Source organism: Anser anser (assembly GCF_964211835.1).
Source record: "Anser anser genome assembly, chromosome: 12".
Taxonomy (NCBI): domain Eukaryota; kingdom Metazoa; phylum Chordata; class Aves; order Anseriformes; family Anatidae; genus Anser; species Anser anser.
Genome location: NC_139733.1, coordinates 8,992,267 through 9,009,585, shown reverse-complemented (window position 1 = coordinate 9,009,585; position 17,319 = coordinate 8,992,267). Strand labels below are relative to the sequence as shown.

The following is a 17,319-nucleotide window of genomic DNA, read 5'->3' as shown; positions in this document are numbered from 1 at the left end:
CGTGGAGCCGTGCAGCTCAGCTGCTGCACAGAAACCGTGTCTGTGCTCCCTGGGGAAACCCCCGGCCAAAACACATCAGATTATTTCCCAGGGCTGTCGACAGAGCCCTTTTGGGGGAAGATGTGGCATATGGACGCGTATTATTTGAAGCATGAGGCTTCCCCCTAACCAAATTCCTCCAATACCCTCTTCGTCAAAGTGACAGATCATTACTTTTGGAGTTGCTTTCATTCTTGCTGCTCGAGACACTGAGCGATTTCCATGGCAACGACATCCCAGCCCTTCCAGGCCTTTTCCCAACCCCTATCATCTTCTGTCGAGTCACATTGGTGCATACCCAGGAGAGACAAGCGGCAGGGACATGACGGTGCCTGTTGGCACTGGGAGGGTTAAAGGACTCCCCCCCCCCCCCCGCCCCCCAGCTCACAACCAAGGGACAGCACAGGGCTTGCAGGCAGCCATGAGGATTTTTAAGGATATTCAGGGCATGCTGAACTGAGATATCATTTGCTGGAGGTTTTACTGTGCTAAACGCAATGTGCAATGGGCTAAACCCAATGACCGGCATTAATGTGGATGGGCTCAGGGCAGTTTAAATGGGGATGCCTGAAGGAAGCAGGGAGGATTTCTCACTGGGGAGGAATGGGTCAGCCCACGATGCTCTCCTGCAGGAGCCCATGATGCTCCTGAGCAGGGCCAGGACTGAACCCGGGTGCTACGGGAGTCACTTAGCTTATAGGTGCTTTTGGCCCATGCCTCTGACTGCTCCTGGCTGCAAAGCTGCCGAGCATGGCTGCATGAGCCAGCTCACTTTGGGAGGACATCTGAGGCCTGAAGAAAAGCTCAGTGAAAGCCAGGAGACAACCCGCAGGCTTCATGCAGTTTTTTGGGCTGACCTCGACAGCTCGCAGTACACTGCCCTGGGTACGTGGCAAATGCTGCACTGAGCGAGCGGCGCTGCGAGCCCTGCTCACACAGTAACCGCCTCCACTGCTGGCAGGAGCTGCCAGCAAATTATCCCAACCCCTGCAGAAAGCAGCTTCCCCTGGGCAAGATCCAGGAGGATTTAGGGATGTGGCAACTGCTGGAGCATCTCCCCCCTTCTGTCAGGTACCGTGCCTCGGTCCATCTGCTCTTCCCTTTCGATTCAAACACAGATTTTAGCACGACTCAACAGGGCTTTGCTGCCAGAGGTGTGCAGCCCTGCCTCATCCCAAGAGCATTTTCAAAAGCTGCCTCAAATTTCAGGGTAACCCTGCAGGGTTACGGCCTTACAACAAACACCAGTGCTGCACTGGATGCAGCATGCTGCTTATCTCATCCAAACATTAATGAGCACCAAATGTAGTGCACAGGGCCTGCTTCCCTGTCCGTCCGTGGGGAGTTTGGCCACTGATCTCAGCGGTTGCAGGACTGGACCCAAAGGTATCCAGTTGCAGACTGGGCCAGCAGCTTCCCTGAGTGCGGGCTGACTGGCATTGCTTTTGGGATGGATGAATAAGGAGAGGCCGTGCTGTAGCTTTTACAGCTGTTTGAATTAACACGTTTAAATTCCTCACTGGTGGTGACCCCACAGCGCAGACCAGGCTGGCAGGACATGGCAGGGACAGCTCGGGGGACAGCTTGGAAGGGTTATCCCCTTCCTTCCCAGCTCGCATTCTCCCTCTGCATGTTCAAAACCTGAGTTAACCCCATGACATGAAATAAAGACTCCCCAAAGGGGCAAAAGAGACGCAGCATCCTGTTGTGACTCAGGCTACACCACCCTACCTGAGCATTAATGCTCCAGACTCAGCAGCCAGGGGCTCTCAGTTTGGTTTTGGCTCAGCTCCTTGGCTTGGAGGCCCCAGCCACCTGGGGTCCATCTGCAGGGACCGCAACAAGGACCCAGCTGGGGCAGCCCAGGGGGGACATTTTTCCTGCTCACCAGTCGTAGAAAAGACACACCTGTAGAAAAATGGAGCATACTTCTGTAACTCCTTCTGCCACCCTGGAAGAAATGCTTGTATTGTTGGAGGGCTCGGCATTGAGCTCCATTTCAATACATCTAGGCAACTTCAACAAAAACAGGGTTTTAAAATAACTAACAAGGTAAAACCTGAATTGAACAAGCTACCAAGGTCACCTTTATAATTAAAATACGGGAGAGAGCTGTAACTCCCGGGCTTATATAGGGGAAAAAGCCTTGTATGGGGATAACTCAGGTTAGGGGTTAACCTCATTGACAGCCGGCTCTGCAGTAGCCACACTGGATGGGGGACTGTGGTGCCACCCAGCCTGCACAACTTTTCAGAACAGGGACGTTTGCCCCCTATGCTGGGCGATGCCCTAGGGCAGGATCAGAGTGGAGTGGCCCCTCTTTAGCTTCCAGCTCCCCCAGCATGTCAGGCAGAGCCAGCCCGGGAGCTCTGCTCCCTCCACCCACTGGCTGGGAGAGAGGAGGTGGGGAAAAAAAAAAAGGATGGCAAATTGAGACTTACCTCTGTGTTTTCTCCCGACGCCCCCATCACTCTCCTCCAATCTAATCATTCTCTTCCTCTCCAATCAATGCCAATTTGCAAGAGGAGCAGCTCCCGGTGCCTGAGCGCAAAAGCCTTTAATTACTGTCATCTAGGAGGCTGTACCAGGCTCTCCTCTGGTGCCTTTTTCATAGTTTTCGGAAGACAGTGCTCTAGGACCTGACGCCCCCAACATGCCATTTGTCAAGCTTTATTTTAAACTAGCACTCACTGCCTATTGGGAGGCATCATCAGTTAAAAATCTGGCTTGTGAGGAGCAGCGTGCTGCACAGAAACGCCGAGAACTGCATCTCTCCATCCCTTTGCTGTCTCTCCTCCTGCTTGTAGACTGGACTCACATCATGTATTAAAGCTGCAATAGAGAAAATAGTATAAATGGGGTCAGAAAGGGACAAGGCACATTAAGGGAGACCTGCCTGACTACTCTTACCCGCGCTGGCTCAAGAGCATCCTGTCCCACAGAAGCCCCCAACCCCTGATTGCTGGGAGCACACTCCCCAAGGGGATGCATGATCTTTACGTACAGTGGGGCATTTGGCATAAGCCATGGCTTTGGATTTTCTCCTGCACGGTAGAACACGAATGCAGTCTCCTACACAAACTGAGTCCTGTGCTTGGCATGCCCAGCAGAGCAGAGATGAGAAACCACCTTGCTGCCCGCCCTGCCATGCTGCAGACAGGACACAGGGCTGGTCGGACTGTTGGGGCGAAACAGTACGATTGTCCTTAAGCACAGCCTGAGCTAATATCTGGCACTCTGCAAACCCAGCGACCTTGCTGCTTGGGCTCGGGAGACACTGAGATACACCAGAAAGGATGCCAAAGCATTTCCAGATGGCCTGGGCCAACCCACATGGGACCTGCTCTATGGAGTACGCCCATCAGAGCCATCCTTCTAATATTTCATGTTTGGAGCATCAGCTGCGGAAGAGAAGAGCTGCGGAGGAGGATTTCTGGGGAGCCACTGCCAGTGGGTGGCACTGCAAAACCAGCGGTATGGAATGGAGGAGCAGGGTGGAAGAGCAGCACAGAGGCTGCACACACGTGTGCTGAGCATCTCTGGCTCGGCAGCCCAAGGCATGGGCTGTGAGCATTGCGGGGCTGCCGCAGCCAGACAGCACAGCGGGAGGAGAGGAGGCATCGACAGGGGTTTGAGCTGCTGCTGTGGTGCAGGCAAAGAGCAGCATGGCCTCCACGGGGGACACAAGTGGGAATGCGAACTGGCTGCTGAGGTCAGGATCAATCAATGCCTTGTATTACATCACCCCAAAACATAAGGTCACACCTCAGGGATCCAGGCAGGCTTCTGCCCCTGCCCGTGTCATCCTGGGGAAAATTATGGCTGCTAGTGCACAACGAGAATTCGGCTCTGGAGGGATGTAACGCCTGCCTGGTGGGTGGCAGTGCCATCGACAGCCACAGGCTCCACAGGCAGAGCCACCATCTCTCCACACAGTTATCACTGCTAGCATGCAGTTTCTCTGGCAGAGAAAGCAAACAGCATGCAGAAGTCTCCATCCAGCAGGTCCCAGCAGCAGGATGCTCAGGAGTGCAACCTCAAAAGGAGTTTGCTCTTACATCACAGGGTTTGAAGCTGTGGCACCAGGGCTTCATCCACTATCTTCCTTCTGCAGGGAACGTGCTGAATGGCAGGGAGGGGGTGGCTGCAAAATCCCATCGGCAGACTGCCCACCTTCACACTTAACACCTTGCTACAACCCCTTCCAGACTGGGGAAGAGCTTCGATCCAGCCCTTCTGCCGCAAACAGATCCGGTTTGCTCCTAGTGCGAAGCACTTGGTAATTACAGTACATCCGACTTAATCGGGATGTGCTTAATTGGGAAATCCACTTACCAGGATGTCACCTAGGGAACCCAATTTAAGCTTGATAACACTTAAGAGCAAAGCCTGCTGCTTTATAGGGAAGGTAATTCTCCTGCAGGGAGATGCCTTCAGGTGGCTGAATCACACTCCCTCTCTCCCACCAGCATCCAACAACTCCTGGCTGCTTGCTCCTGTAACAGATTTCAGCTTTCTCCTTAAGTAGGTTACAGTCAGGAAAGGCACCGACTGCTGCTGCCAAATCACTGCTGTCACCCCACAAACCCAGCATGTCCAACCCCTTCCTTGGTTAAATATGGTTTTCCTTCCACGGCCAGGATATTTTGATGAGGATGATACGCATTAGGCATGCCCAAGCTGCTCTTCCCAGCCATCACATGAACTGGGATAAGGCAAGAGCCTTAGAGACAACCAGTATCCCTTACCCAATGCTAGTCTTCCTCCCACGTCTCTGTGACAGTCCAACACATCAAATACCCAAGTGAAGAGAGGAAGAGGAAATGCGAAGAGCTCTTAAAAACCGAATGTTTAGTTAAGCACTTGCAGATGCCAATTTTTAAGCCTGGTTTCCTACAGGAAAAGAGTTTACTTGACCATATTGAGTATTTGTGTGTGCACTTATGCATGTCTAATAGATCCCACTGATAACTGCTGAACCTACTGAACCTACTCCATCAAACCGGTCAGAGAAGCAGCTTTTTCAAAGACAACAAATTCCCACAAGTTTTATAATAATAAGAGGAAGACAGAGGAGAGAAACCCTATGACTACCCAACCCCCGCTATCTCTCAGGGACTTGGGACAGCATTTTCACAAGCCAAACCACATTTCCTTGTTTCCAGAGGGATGCAGATTGCTCCAGGATCATCATTCTTTCAGGATTTTGGCACTGCCTTGGTTATCCTTTTCCTTTATACTCACTGCTTGTTTTTTTTTTTTTTTTGAACTGTTACTGAAAGTGGAAGTACTCTGCTACTCGCATTCAAAAGGCCAGCCTTTGGCCTTTTCTGCTACCGAAACATCTGTATCACATGGCAACAATACAACAAAACTTTTCAAGATGCTGTGTTGGTGTTTTTGTTCTCCCCAGCCACTAGGAGCTGGAAGGAGTTGAGCTGAATGCTTTGGATAAGTAATAGTGATTGCAAGCAGGCTGGGAGAAAGAATGGGCGACTCCTTTAGCATTGCTTGCCTTTCAGACATTAGAAAATGCAATAGCTTGGCATCAAGTGAGGGATTTTTATGGCTGCAGGTTTTGTGCTTCCCTGAACAAGCCAACTTCCACATTAGCAACACTTGCTTTTTTAAGCGCTATAAAATATGCAAAGGCACTTGTAATATATAGCAATTTCTGTTAAAACAGGAGGTAAGTGCTGAAATGCTTCCCGATTTATCCTTTTGCTTCTCCTAAACCACGCTGGGAAAAGGGATAGATGCAATCCTCTACTTAAGCTTATCAGTCTTAATAACCCTGAGATCGATGGAAGAGAAATGCTGGATGCCTCTCTGTCGTGGTAACAATTGCAAAAGAGAAAACGCTCTCAATTTCTGAGAGCCCCAACCAATGTCAAGCACAACACAAGCACACTGAGGTGTAACACAACAGTCAGAGCAGAACCTGCAGGCTGCAGCGCTGAGTGGAGGATCTGGTAGAGCAGATCACCACGATGAACCATGCTAGCAGGCTCACCTCCTCGCCTCCTCCTCTTGTTCCTGGCCCTCTTTGCCTTCACTCTGCTGTCAAGTAGGCAGAAGTCGGCACAGACACGCAGCAAGGCCAGCATCATGGCCCAGAGCTGGCAGCTGGCTGTCTGCAGTCAGGTTCAGACCAGTGCCTCTGGAATGGAGAATGAGTATTTATGAGTTTCAGGCTTTTAGTACCATGCATGTTCAAACCCATCCATGCCTGCAGAGCAACCGCAGCTCTCCACTGCCAGTATGAACAGGTAACCCCATCCAGACTGCGCCTTGCATCCATTTCACACGTGTAAGATGTATTGAGCAATGAGCAGGAGGGTCATCAGACCTCAAATCTTTAAAGCAACCCTGGACATCTTTATACAAAAGCAATGATTATCTTTAGCGTGGTTTATGTGACATAGATTTTGTGTACTTTTTTTGGGTGCAAATTAAGCATAATTGTTTAACAACCGTCAGTGGTGCTCTTTCCAACCAGCAAAATACATCATGACATCCTGAAAGCTTCTTAGCACAATTGAAGTTAAAAAGCAGATTGTTTTTAAGATTTTCAGTGCATTTGCCATCAGAGAAAAAGTGCTAAGTCTGGTGCTGGCAAGTGTGGTCTTACCCTGTTTGTCCAGTGGGTCAAGGGAGGGTGTTGGACCTAACTGGCCCCTGCCTGCACTGGTTTTGGGCACCCCTGGCCTGGCTCTGACATCCCAGCTTGTGCGGGGACACCAGGGATGACAGTGCAGTCCAACCAGCACCAGCCTCCCACTCAGCCAGCTCCACCATCCAGATGGACTTGAGAAAACAAGTGCTGTATCTGGGCACATGCACTCCGCACCTGATTTTACAACTGGGCAAAAACCGAAGGCAGGACACTGCCTTAAGTGTCAAGGGCTCCTTCATTCAGCATCTAGTACACTAGCAGCTCCTGCTAAGCGGTCCCTGCTCCATCCTTGGGGCCAAGGAAAAGCTCTGACTCTACTGGTGAAGTCCTGGGACCTGAGCATCCATTGCTTTGCTTTCAAGAAGTCTAGGATAAAAATATATATATATATATCAAAAAAGTATCTGTGTCTTCCAGTTAATTGCAGAGTACCAAGCAGCAAAATCCTTATTTTATTATCATCCCTCTAGCTAGCCACGAGGCACTGAAACAATGGTGAATGAAAACAGAGCTTGCTTGTGGTGCAAGTGAGGACAAAGATTTGGAGACTTGAATGGCACAACTGGATTGATGCATGGGCAGAGGCAGCCAGAGACCAGTAGAGCTTTAGGCACTCTGGGAGCTCACATTTAATTAAAACAGGGAGGAATTTGTCTCAGCAAGTTGTGAGACATTTACTTCTCCAGTGTGACTAAGCCACTGTGTGTTATCTAACCCCTCCATGGGGACTTGGCTGCCAGCTAACCATGTTCCTGCAGCTGAAGTGGGCTAATTGAATCTAGTTTGATGCTTTGGGGAAAGCCTGCTTGCCAGCCTACCTGCCCCTTCACAGTCCCAATCAGCTTTGCTAGCAGCAAGACAACCCAGTGGGAGTTTTAACTGCGAAGGAGTATTCAAAAAATCCTGACAAAATCCAAGGGCCTGACTAGAATGACGGGTTCTTGTGGTTCTCTACATCATTCCGTTTCCAGCAATGCAAATTGGTCTCTTCTCCCGCAAACAAACAATGCTGAAACATGTTCTTACTGCTCACAGGACCTGGAGGCTCCCGACCGCTGAGAGCTGTCCTTAACCACAGTAGGAAAGTTGTGGCGCCGACTTTTCTTGTAGTGGTGATGCAAATATCAAGACGAATTTCTCCATAAATAGCACATTACAAACAATTCTTTCCTTTGTCTCAGGTTCCAGATGGAGACAAGGAAGTTGTTCCGGCAAGAGCTGCATATATTATAGCAAAAAGATATTTCTCAGAGGGCACAACTGAGCTACAACAGCCCTTGGGCTTTCTGACCTGCTCTCTGCACCCTGCAGCTCTCCCTGCCCCAAGGAGATAGGAGGAACAGTTGAACTCAAGAGGTACTAGTTTCCATTCCTTTTCCCTCTTGTTCTCCTGGGCTGAAAAGTTTTTTTCCCCCTTACTTTTCCAGTCCAACTTGACTCACAAGTCGGGCTCATCCCAGTTGACTAGCCCAGTTTTGCATCTGTGCTGTTTTTGGCTGATTTGCCAAAGCATCGGCATGGCACAAGGGGGTAAGAAAACAGCCGCCTCGTGCTGCATCTCCTTTACACTTTTGGAGGTCGCTGCTCTCTGGCAGCCTCCAGAGCCCCCAGGAATGCCCACCTGCCCCTATTCCCCCAGCACTGCCCCAAACACCCCCAGCCAGAGCAGGGGGGGATGCTCTTGCTGCTGTATTCTGCATCCATTCGGTGGTACCTGAACAGACAGTGTTAAAGCCACGCAGGCACCATCTCGGGAGGCTTCAGAGAGGCTCCTGAAGGACAGGCTGAAGCCGCTTATCTGGAGACAGAGTTAATTTTTAAAGGGAAATCCTGCTCACTTTTCAAAATGAGGTAGATTTTACCAAAATGCTTCTCCGGCTTAATGCACCAGCAGTACCAAACGTATTGCTGAAAGAAAAGGATTCACTGTGTCAAAACAGAGCTGTGGTTTTCAAAGCTAACAGGGAGAGAGCACACTGTAAATATATGGAGGAAGCACATACACGGCTTATTAATAGACACTTGCTGGGAGACTTCAGGCTGTGTGACAAGGGTTTTACTGTACTCCAATGTCCTCGCATGCCCCTGTTCCCGCACTCAGCACCGATCTCCTTCACCCTGCAGCTCACTTGTCAGACCTGACAGCTCACAGACGGCAGCTGGGGCATAGAAAATGGTGTTTTTGCAGCTGATATTAGTGCCTTAGCCACCAAAGCATCCAGCGCCTATTCTCAGCTGGTAGGAAAAGCATCATACAGAAGGAGCTTGTGCCCCTTTTGCTGGTTTCACATTGCCTGAACTGTGAGTCGAGCAGCAGTCGATTTTGTTAGCTTTACACACCCCAGCTCAACCACTCATTCCCCAAAAGGCTGACACAGAACATGCTCTCTAATTCCTCTCCTATGCAGATGCTGTCGAGATGGCTGCAGAGTTTTCCATCAAAAGCAGCTCCCTGTTATTTAAGGCTATTATGAACTGGACCAGATTAATACATTCCTACATAGCAAAACCTTGCCGAGCACAGATTCTATAGCCTCTGACTTCTTTCCCCACGAAAGCTGTAACAAGGAAACTAATACCGTAATTAAGGAATAGAAACCGGTCACTGTCGCACCGTAGGCTTCTCAATACATTCACACAAGTTGAGTTCCTTTTTTTCAGATACAGGCCTTTCTGTCAAATGGGGTATCAGACAGCTGGGCTGCTTGTGGAGAGGGGTCGGCTTTTCACCCAGTGATGGAGGGAAAATAGCCCTCAAGCAGCCTTCCTCCCCCAGGGGATGCTGGTGGGAGCTGGTCTGTGCACAGCAAGGCAGAAACCCTGGTAGCTTCTCAGAGCATCTCCAGCCTCAGGATCTATCTATTTCAGCATTCCTCCTGCCAGCCTGTAGATTGCTCAGGGCCCAGGGATGCACAGACTCTGTTATTAAACAGCTATTTCTGTTGACATCCGTATTTTTAGGAAACATTACTGAAAACATCCACTGCGACTGCTTGGAGGTAATGGAAAAAGAGGCGAGCTGAATACTCTGGGATATGGGGACCTCGAGGCAGGCAGCCAAACCGGGCTGGGATGTGGCCCAGCTTCCCCGTTGTGTTTACGCTCTGTGCCCTGCAGGGCCCTGGATGAATCCTGGCAGTATCCTTGCGGCTGGCCAGCCCCTACCCAGGGGTTTGGAAGGGGTTGTGTGCCAGTGGTGGGCTGGGATCACCGCCAGCCCACCTCAACAGGACCCTGTTCAAGAAGAGTGCTCAGCTCCCTGAGATGCTTGGGGAGCCGTGCCGAAGCAATGGAAATTAAATTAATGGTGAAATCTGCGGTCCCAGCACTCTCCTTACTGCTCACAAGCATCCAGCAGAAGGCAATATACAGGTCTGCATAGTGGATGCCAGATCTAGAGCTGCCTTGCCTGCAGACTCACAGCTGCTCATGCTCACCAGCCTCTTACACTGCCCTTCTCCTTGTGTTCAGAACAAGAAGAGGGACTTTGGGGAGACCAGTCTGCTCTCTGAACAGCCGATCCTCAGCACAGCAAGAAGAATGGACTCCGGCTTGATGCCCAGAGTCCCACATGCGTCTCCTTGTACCAAACCCTTCAGCATCTGGGATTTCCTGCAGCCACCCTGCCTGTGTCACCAGGTGAGATGCGAGCAGTGGGCCACAAGCGCACTCAAGACATAAGGTTCACCCTCAGGCTTCAAGGAAGAAAGCTGCTGAAGATGTGCTGGCCCTGAGCACGTCTGTCCCTGTGCTGTCCAGGCTGTCCATCCACGCTGGCCACATATGTGCCAGGCTGCTTTAAGAAGTTCCCCTGGCCTGAAACCACAACTCCTAGGAGGCAAAGCACCACAAGCTGCAGCAATCAGCTGCATATTTCCCCTGTATCAGAAAACCGAGTGTGCCACCAAAACACAACTGTGATTTAAAAAAAAAACAGAAATCGTCTTCTGGGTCAAAGTCAGCCTGCTCCCTCACCTACCTTTACCACAAATCTGTACACCGAAGTAGTTTGCACACCCACAGGTGTGCACACACGGGCACAGATGCCAACTGGCAGCTGATGTGTCCCTTCTCCAGGACAGTGCTCATCTCGAAGCCCACCTATCCCCCAGCGCCATGAGCGGCCGGCCCTGACTTTGAGCTGATGCTGCACAGCCCGCGCTGGGCAGGGTGCTGAGGCCGCAATCGTCCTCTTGTGCAAACCTCAGTGTGCTTGCTGTAACGCACAGCACTTGACCACAAAGCCCTGAGACATGCTTAACGGTGCTCTTGCGCTGTTTGCCCGCTAATAGCCTTAACTTCCTACTGCACTGTGCCAGGGTTTAGGCAAAGCAGGGTTCCCAGCAGGGCGCTCTATAGATTTCCTTTCCCATGAAAAGAGACTTATGCCTTCACATTTGTTCCTTGTGCCCAAATCCCATTCTTTCCAGGTAGAGGAGAGAGGAATTTGGTGGATTATGATTAAGGAGGTGTTGTTCTGAGCAGGAGTGGGGCAGGAAGGTTAATGCAGCATGTGGCTGTGGTGCATAAGGGGTGCATTAATGGGAAAAGTCCTGTGAGAGGAGTTTTTCGGGGCTCTTCTCCCCTGCTGAGCAGGTGGGAATTTCCAGGCATGCAATATGTGTTTATTTGGTCTGGAGGTGGACACTGGACGTAAGCAGGTCCCCTGTTACTATGCAGTGATGGTCAGCAGTGGCAAGTGGCTCTAGGGGTGGGGTGGGCACAATGCTTGCATTAGGAAGCCCAAGGGTCAGGAAGGAGCTGTTGACAGGACCACAGAGCTCACGTACCGAATGCTATCTGCCAAAACGTAATACAAACCCTTCCCAGGGCTCCAGCACCATTCTCTCCAGAGCCCCAAAGCACTGCAAAAACAGTAATTAAAACATCCCAGCCCCCAGCCTTACCAGCGGTGCTGAACTCATTTTGCAGTGTGGGAAAATAAGCCTTGCACGATTAAGACAGACAACACAATTTCAACAGCAGGAGAAATCACTGTTGAAATGTAAGCTGCTGCGTGAGCCCGGGCCCTTCACTTCCAACAGAAGGCCCTTCAGGCCAAGAAGAAGCAGGTGGTGTCTTCTTCATCAGGAAGACAACTCCTATCTCTCCCCATACGTATGGGCAACAAAAGACCAACCCACCAGATTCATCTGTGCAGTCCCAATGGCTACAATCCAACATGTTGTGCAGGATTGGAGGTTGCAGGGAAATGGGGAGCAGTGGAAGGATAAGGAAGGAGATGCCTTCAAGAAGCCCTTTGTCCAGTTCCTCCTTCTGGAGCATCTCTACCTTTACCTAGAGCTAGCAAGAGTTCAGAGCTCCTTGTGCCACCCTGTTGACCACAGGGCTGATTTCCTTCCCTTGAAATGTATTAACAGAAACTTCTTTCATAAGGAACTTGGTGCTGGAGCACACTAGAGCTTGGCTTATCTGAAAGCTGTACACCAGAAGCTCACACCAGCAGCTCTGACTCTTTGCATTCTGGCTTCTTTAATGCAGCAAAGAGAGTCCAGCAACAGAACAGACTGTCCCTCTCCTCATTCCTGCTGGCTCCATACTCTCCAGGAACCCTTGGTAAAAAATCCATGCAGGAATCTAGACTTCCATCAAGAAGATCTTGGCAAATGCTGCAGCCACAACTACGTAGGCATTAGAGAAGACAAGTCACCTGCTCTGTACATGGAACTTCAGTGTTGTAAAACCTTATACTGTCCTTCTGCAGAGCAGGAATAACACCTTCAGGAAAGCATGAAGCTACTTCTGTTCAAAGATTATCTAACACAGCAATATTTAACCTAACACACTCAGGTATGTACTCACATTCTTTGCAACTCATTTTAGTCACAATGCTTCAACTGATGAGCTAAATTTCATCCCAGGATGAAACATGCTGTAAATGAAAAAGGCCCATGCACTTGCTTTTTCACCTGCCAATCCATGCCTGCTAGGAGAATTACAATGACATCTCATATTAGGGTCAACGTAAGAATTTAGCACATGTCAGCTCTGAGCATCTGTATGGGGCTGAGCTTGGGCTGATGCAAAAGCTACAGGCAAAGCTCACAGAAAATGCCAGCAAGTTTTGCTATCAAACAGATTGAGGCAATTTAACAAATTACCAACACTTTGCTGATGCAACCTGCTGCTTCTCAAATGCTGCAGCAGACCAGGCACTCTTTGCAAGTTACCTTTTGGGATCGCTGGAGCCTGTGCCATGGTGGAGTCAAGCCCACCATGGTGCCATGGGTGTCCTCAGACTGAATGGGGATGCTGGGCTTGGAAGATTGTATCTGCCATGCTGAGCCCTGACAGTCCTTGCCTGATATCACCCAGCAGGACAGTGGCAACACGTGGGATACAGGCAACGGCCAGCCCCTGTTGTGATCACAAATAAAAGAACAGGAAACAACAGCAATTGAAAATGAATTAAAAAGAGCTGCTCTTCTCTGCAGAGCTGGCAACTAATGTGCACATCTGCAGGGACTAATGATAAATGCTCCTTTCCCAACCTGGCTACTGAATGAATGAAGCAGTTAAGTCTGCAATAAAATTCATCACACATATTTGAACACACTCAGTGTTTTTCACCCAGTTGTTGGTGGGTCTCTAGCCATTAAAAGCCAAGTCTTGCTGAACTAAGAAATGCACAGAGTAAATTGCACTCAGGCAGTGGGGACTCTGGCAAAGCATTTTCCCATTTGCTTGCCTTGTCCTTGACACAAAGTTAAGGATGTGTTAACATGCTGTGAGGTCCTGAGCTGCGGTTTGGTGCCAGCTGGGGATGGAGGGCAGGCAGTCAGATGGCCACAATGGTCACAGCAGCACTGCATGACACAGGTGTGGGTTCATCATGACCACATAGGAGCTGCCGGCAATACGTGCTGCTTTAGGTCCAGAGGACAGCCAGTAAAGAGACCGCTGCAAGCTGTACTCGATGGCAGAGTTTTCCTGGAGCCATCAGACACCCCTCCCTACCCTGCCCTCTTCGAACCACAGGACCATCAAGGTTGGAGAAGACCTTCAAGATCATCCAGTCTGACCTACCAAGTCCCATCGCTAAGCCCTGTTCCTTAGTCCTTAACAGCTCTCCCAGGGGTAAACCACCCCTGCCTCTTAACAGCTTGGTGAATGCTTAGGGACCCTTTGGGAGGAAAAGGCAATTTTAATGCAAAATAACCTTTTTTTTCGTTAGAAAACTGGGTTTATCCCTGCTCTGCTACTACTGCCTTCAAAACACTGAGCCCAGCCCCCTGGCCTGGGGTGCGTTCACCCCCAGGGGCAGCCATCAGGCTGTAGCCTGGCCGTCTGGAAAACCCAGCAAAGCTGCAGGATGTGGGGAGAGGTCCCACTACAGAGGGGAAGACAAACCAAATTTCAGCCTCCCCCGCTCACCACCAGGCTGCTCCCAGATGCACGCCAGCAGCACCTGCGGCCGCCCACTCCACAAGCATCCCCACGGGCTCTGAGCAGCTGGGGAAGCGCTTACGGAGCTGGCAGCGATGCGGGGAGTGTTATTTACTTATCTGGAATGGATTTTCCATACCTGCTGATATTTCCAGACCTCAGTCAAAAGTGAGGGGCAGCGACACTGCTGGGGGACAGACTGGCTTGAAGGGCTTTGCTGAAGCCTGTGGATTTGTAGTTTAGCACCGGGGACTGGCTCCATTTGTCTCTTCACTACTGCAGCCTGATCCCCAAGGAGAGGGGGGAAACGTGCTGGTTTGGACTTGCTGTGCTTCGCGTTTGAAAGGGATGGTCTTCTGCAAAGGGAAAAGAGAGACCTGGAAACCTGCTGATTCTATTATGCTTTCCTGGGGCTAATTTAAGTTGCTGGAAATCAATGCAGCCGTGAAACAAGCAGCCCATGGGACTCTATTCAGAACGCCTGATTCCTATTAAAGATCTAGGAATTGCTGGGAGAGGAGCAGTGGCATAGCAACAGAAAACGTTCCCTGAAGATGATGTGACTTCAAACGAATTTTTCTGTGGCTGGGGTTTCCTGCTCACCTAGGAGGCTTTGGGGGGTGGGGGGGGTGGGGGTGGGAAATGGCAGCAGAGCCAGGGCTGCTCTGCTCCCCACTCCATCACCTTTCCAGGACTCAAATGTTTGGCTTTCACTCCAAGCCAAAACAAGGTCAAAATAAAAATATCAAAATCCTCCAGGCCAAAGTCATGCTCCTGCTGTGTTCCTGCTCTAGCCTGAAAAGTGACTTCCCATCAAGATGCGCCATCAGAGCAATTACTCTAAGAGGCATCTGCGATAGTCCCAGCGAGACCCCGCTGTCTGTCACAGCCGTGCCACAGCCTCGCCACCGACTTCAGCTCATTTTTTGCAGCAGGCAGGAGCTGGCAGGACACAGGGCTTCTAGTCTGAAGGCACCCCTGATTGCTGGCAGTCGGACACATGCCAAAATCACGACAAAGCTGCGGGGACATAACACCAGCAGCTGGATTTATGGGAAGTGGTTTCTCAGGAGAAGGCAGCTGATGGCCACTTCTGCCAGGGAAGCAGGTGACGTTGGGCTGAAGAAGAGCATTTGCCTGCACCAATGGGCCACTGAGACATAGAAGAAAAGTTTCCTTCGGGGCAAAGGGGCACATCCCTGCTTTCACTTACCACCCACAGAAGCTCTCCTCCTCTCGGTGCGCCGTTCTCATCCCTCAGCTGACATCGTGCAGCAGAAAACACTAATCTCATCCTCCTCCTACGACATGCCAACGGGGAAAGAAGCTTAGCTGGGGACAAGGCACTTCCCAGCAGCCCCTGTGAAGCCGACCTGGTGGCCTAGGGTCCCCTGTAAGGATAATACACACAAATCCCTGCAGCTCCTGCGTGCTGAGCGGGGACGAAGTGGGCACCAGGATTTTAGCAGATGCTGGCTGGAAAATAACCGTGAGAAAGGAATAAACCAATTAATGCTGACCCACTGACAGCCAGCACCTCTCCCCCATCGTTCCCCGCACAATAAAACCTGTCTCCCAGGCTCAAGCAGATTTAAGGTGACTGTAAAGAGCCTGGAAAACGAACAAAAAAAAAAAAAAAAAAAAAAAAAACAAAAAGCCTTTCCCACTGTAGCTAATAATATTTCCAGATAATCTGTTCGAGGCAGCACCCTCTGCAAACCGGGAAAGCTTTTAAGAGCCGTTAACACCTTCCTTTAAACTTCCTCATCCTCCCCCAGACAAGCTGTGATTAATTACCCAATCCACCTTGATCCCCCTGGGAAACAGGACTGGCTCTGGGCATTCATAGGCAGATTTGCTGGGCATGCCGGGTCCCTCTCAGCCTCCAGATAAGCAGGAAAAGGCTGGCGAGGGATGAACAGCATCCAGCCACGTGTTCACATTAGCAGGGGTGGCAGGATGAAAAGCTGACCAGGGTCTAGGCAACATTTGTGGTTGGTTCTCTGACTGGGTTTTGGAGGGGGCAGTCACCGGGAAGCCCATCGTTCAGGCCCCACTAAGAGTACAGCCCTGCTGGGTTTCACCCGGGTTTTCTCAGCCCTCCTTCCAGCTTCGCTGCTCTTCAACTCAGCTTGCTCGCAGGCTATGTCCTTTCCTAGCAGTTCCCAATCCTACCGACAGCTTTGGAGATGGGAAGGTGGTGAGGAGAGGGCAGCTGATGCTTGTTGTGGCAGCTGGTCACTACAGCAGCTGTGATGATGGCATGAGCATTTACACCTGCCAAGGTCAAAAACTCAGAGACAGCCTGATTGCCACCATGAGGCCCTGTCTGCCATCGCTGTTTTCTGCCAGCCACCTCAAGAAACCTTCAGCCAGGGACAGCAGCAGCTCTTGGGTCCCAGCATGTCAACTGCTGGGCTCCATATGAATTTACAAAGGAAAACCACTGTCCTCTCCTTGGTCCCTTCTCCTACAATGTATAGGACATCTTCAAATAAACATATAGGACATTTCCAAAACAACTTTGGAGCCCTCATCTTGTTTACTTTCTGAAAAGGTGCCAAAGAGAGAATGAAGAGAAAGACAACGTCTGCCAGATGGTGTGAGAGGGTTCAGGTGTCAGCTCCCCCAGGGTGCTTCACAGCCCCAGGTGTTGGTTAGCATCACACCTACACACTCTGCGTTGTGGGCTGGGCTCAGTTTCAATTTTCTTCTTATTTTTAGCTGTGCTTTCAAGAAGTGGAAAAAAAAAACATCTCTGAATCTCTGCAGCTTCCTCAAGTCTTTGAGAAACAGAGAGCTGAGGAGCAAGCAGGGAACTTGGGATCGCTGAAGGCTCCAGCCAGCTGGAGATATCTCGATCTTCCAGTCCGTGTCCAGGAACAACAGTTGTCAAATCAGCTTGACCAGACACTGGGAAGTGCATGGGACTGAGAAATGGATGTGGCTTACAGAGCCGCTCTGCCAGGTCTTCTCCAGGATGTTGAGTGAGTGGGACACCCAGGTACCTTCTCTGGGGTGGAAAGCCAGAGGAACCTCCGCCACAGAGGGCTCCTGGCTCTGCCAACAGTGCCTGCTCTTACTGACCACCCGGCGGGATCAATATATTGAGAAAGCAATGCCCAGAGGGAATTGCTGTGGGATTTCTGCCTTTGGCGTGTGAGCTGCAACCATGCAGAAACAGGAAGAACTTTACA

The 17,319-nt window shown here is 50.6% G+C and overlaps 1 protein-coding gene across 1 annotated transcript in view; it reads right to left on the bottom strand.

Annotated features, from left to right (window-relative positions):
- LOC310880476 (uncharacterized protein) overlaps window positions 1-17,319 on the bottom strand; it is a 300,941-nt gene that overhangs the window by 16,368 nt on the left and 267,254 nt on the right. The window contains exons 20-25 of the mRNA XM_083796312.1: window positions 15,336-15,598; window positions 14,262-14,478; window positions 12,907-13,093; window positions 6,053-6,199; window positions 2,481-2,871; window positions 1,771-1,947 (exon numbers count right to left, since the gene is read on the bottom strand). The gene's annotated coding sequence lies outside the window, so the exon portion shown is untranslated. The remainder of the gene's footprint in view (window positions 1-1,770; window positions 1,948-2,480; window positions 2,872-6,052; window positions 6,200-12,906; window positions 13,094-14,261; window positions 14,479-15,335; window positions 15,599-17,319) is intronic.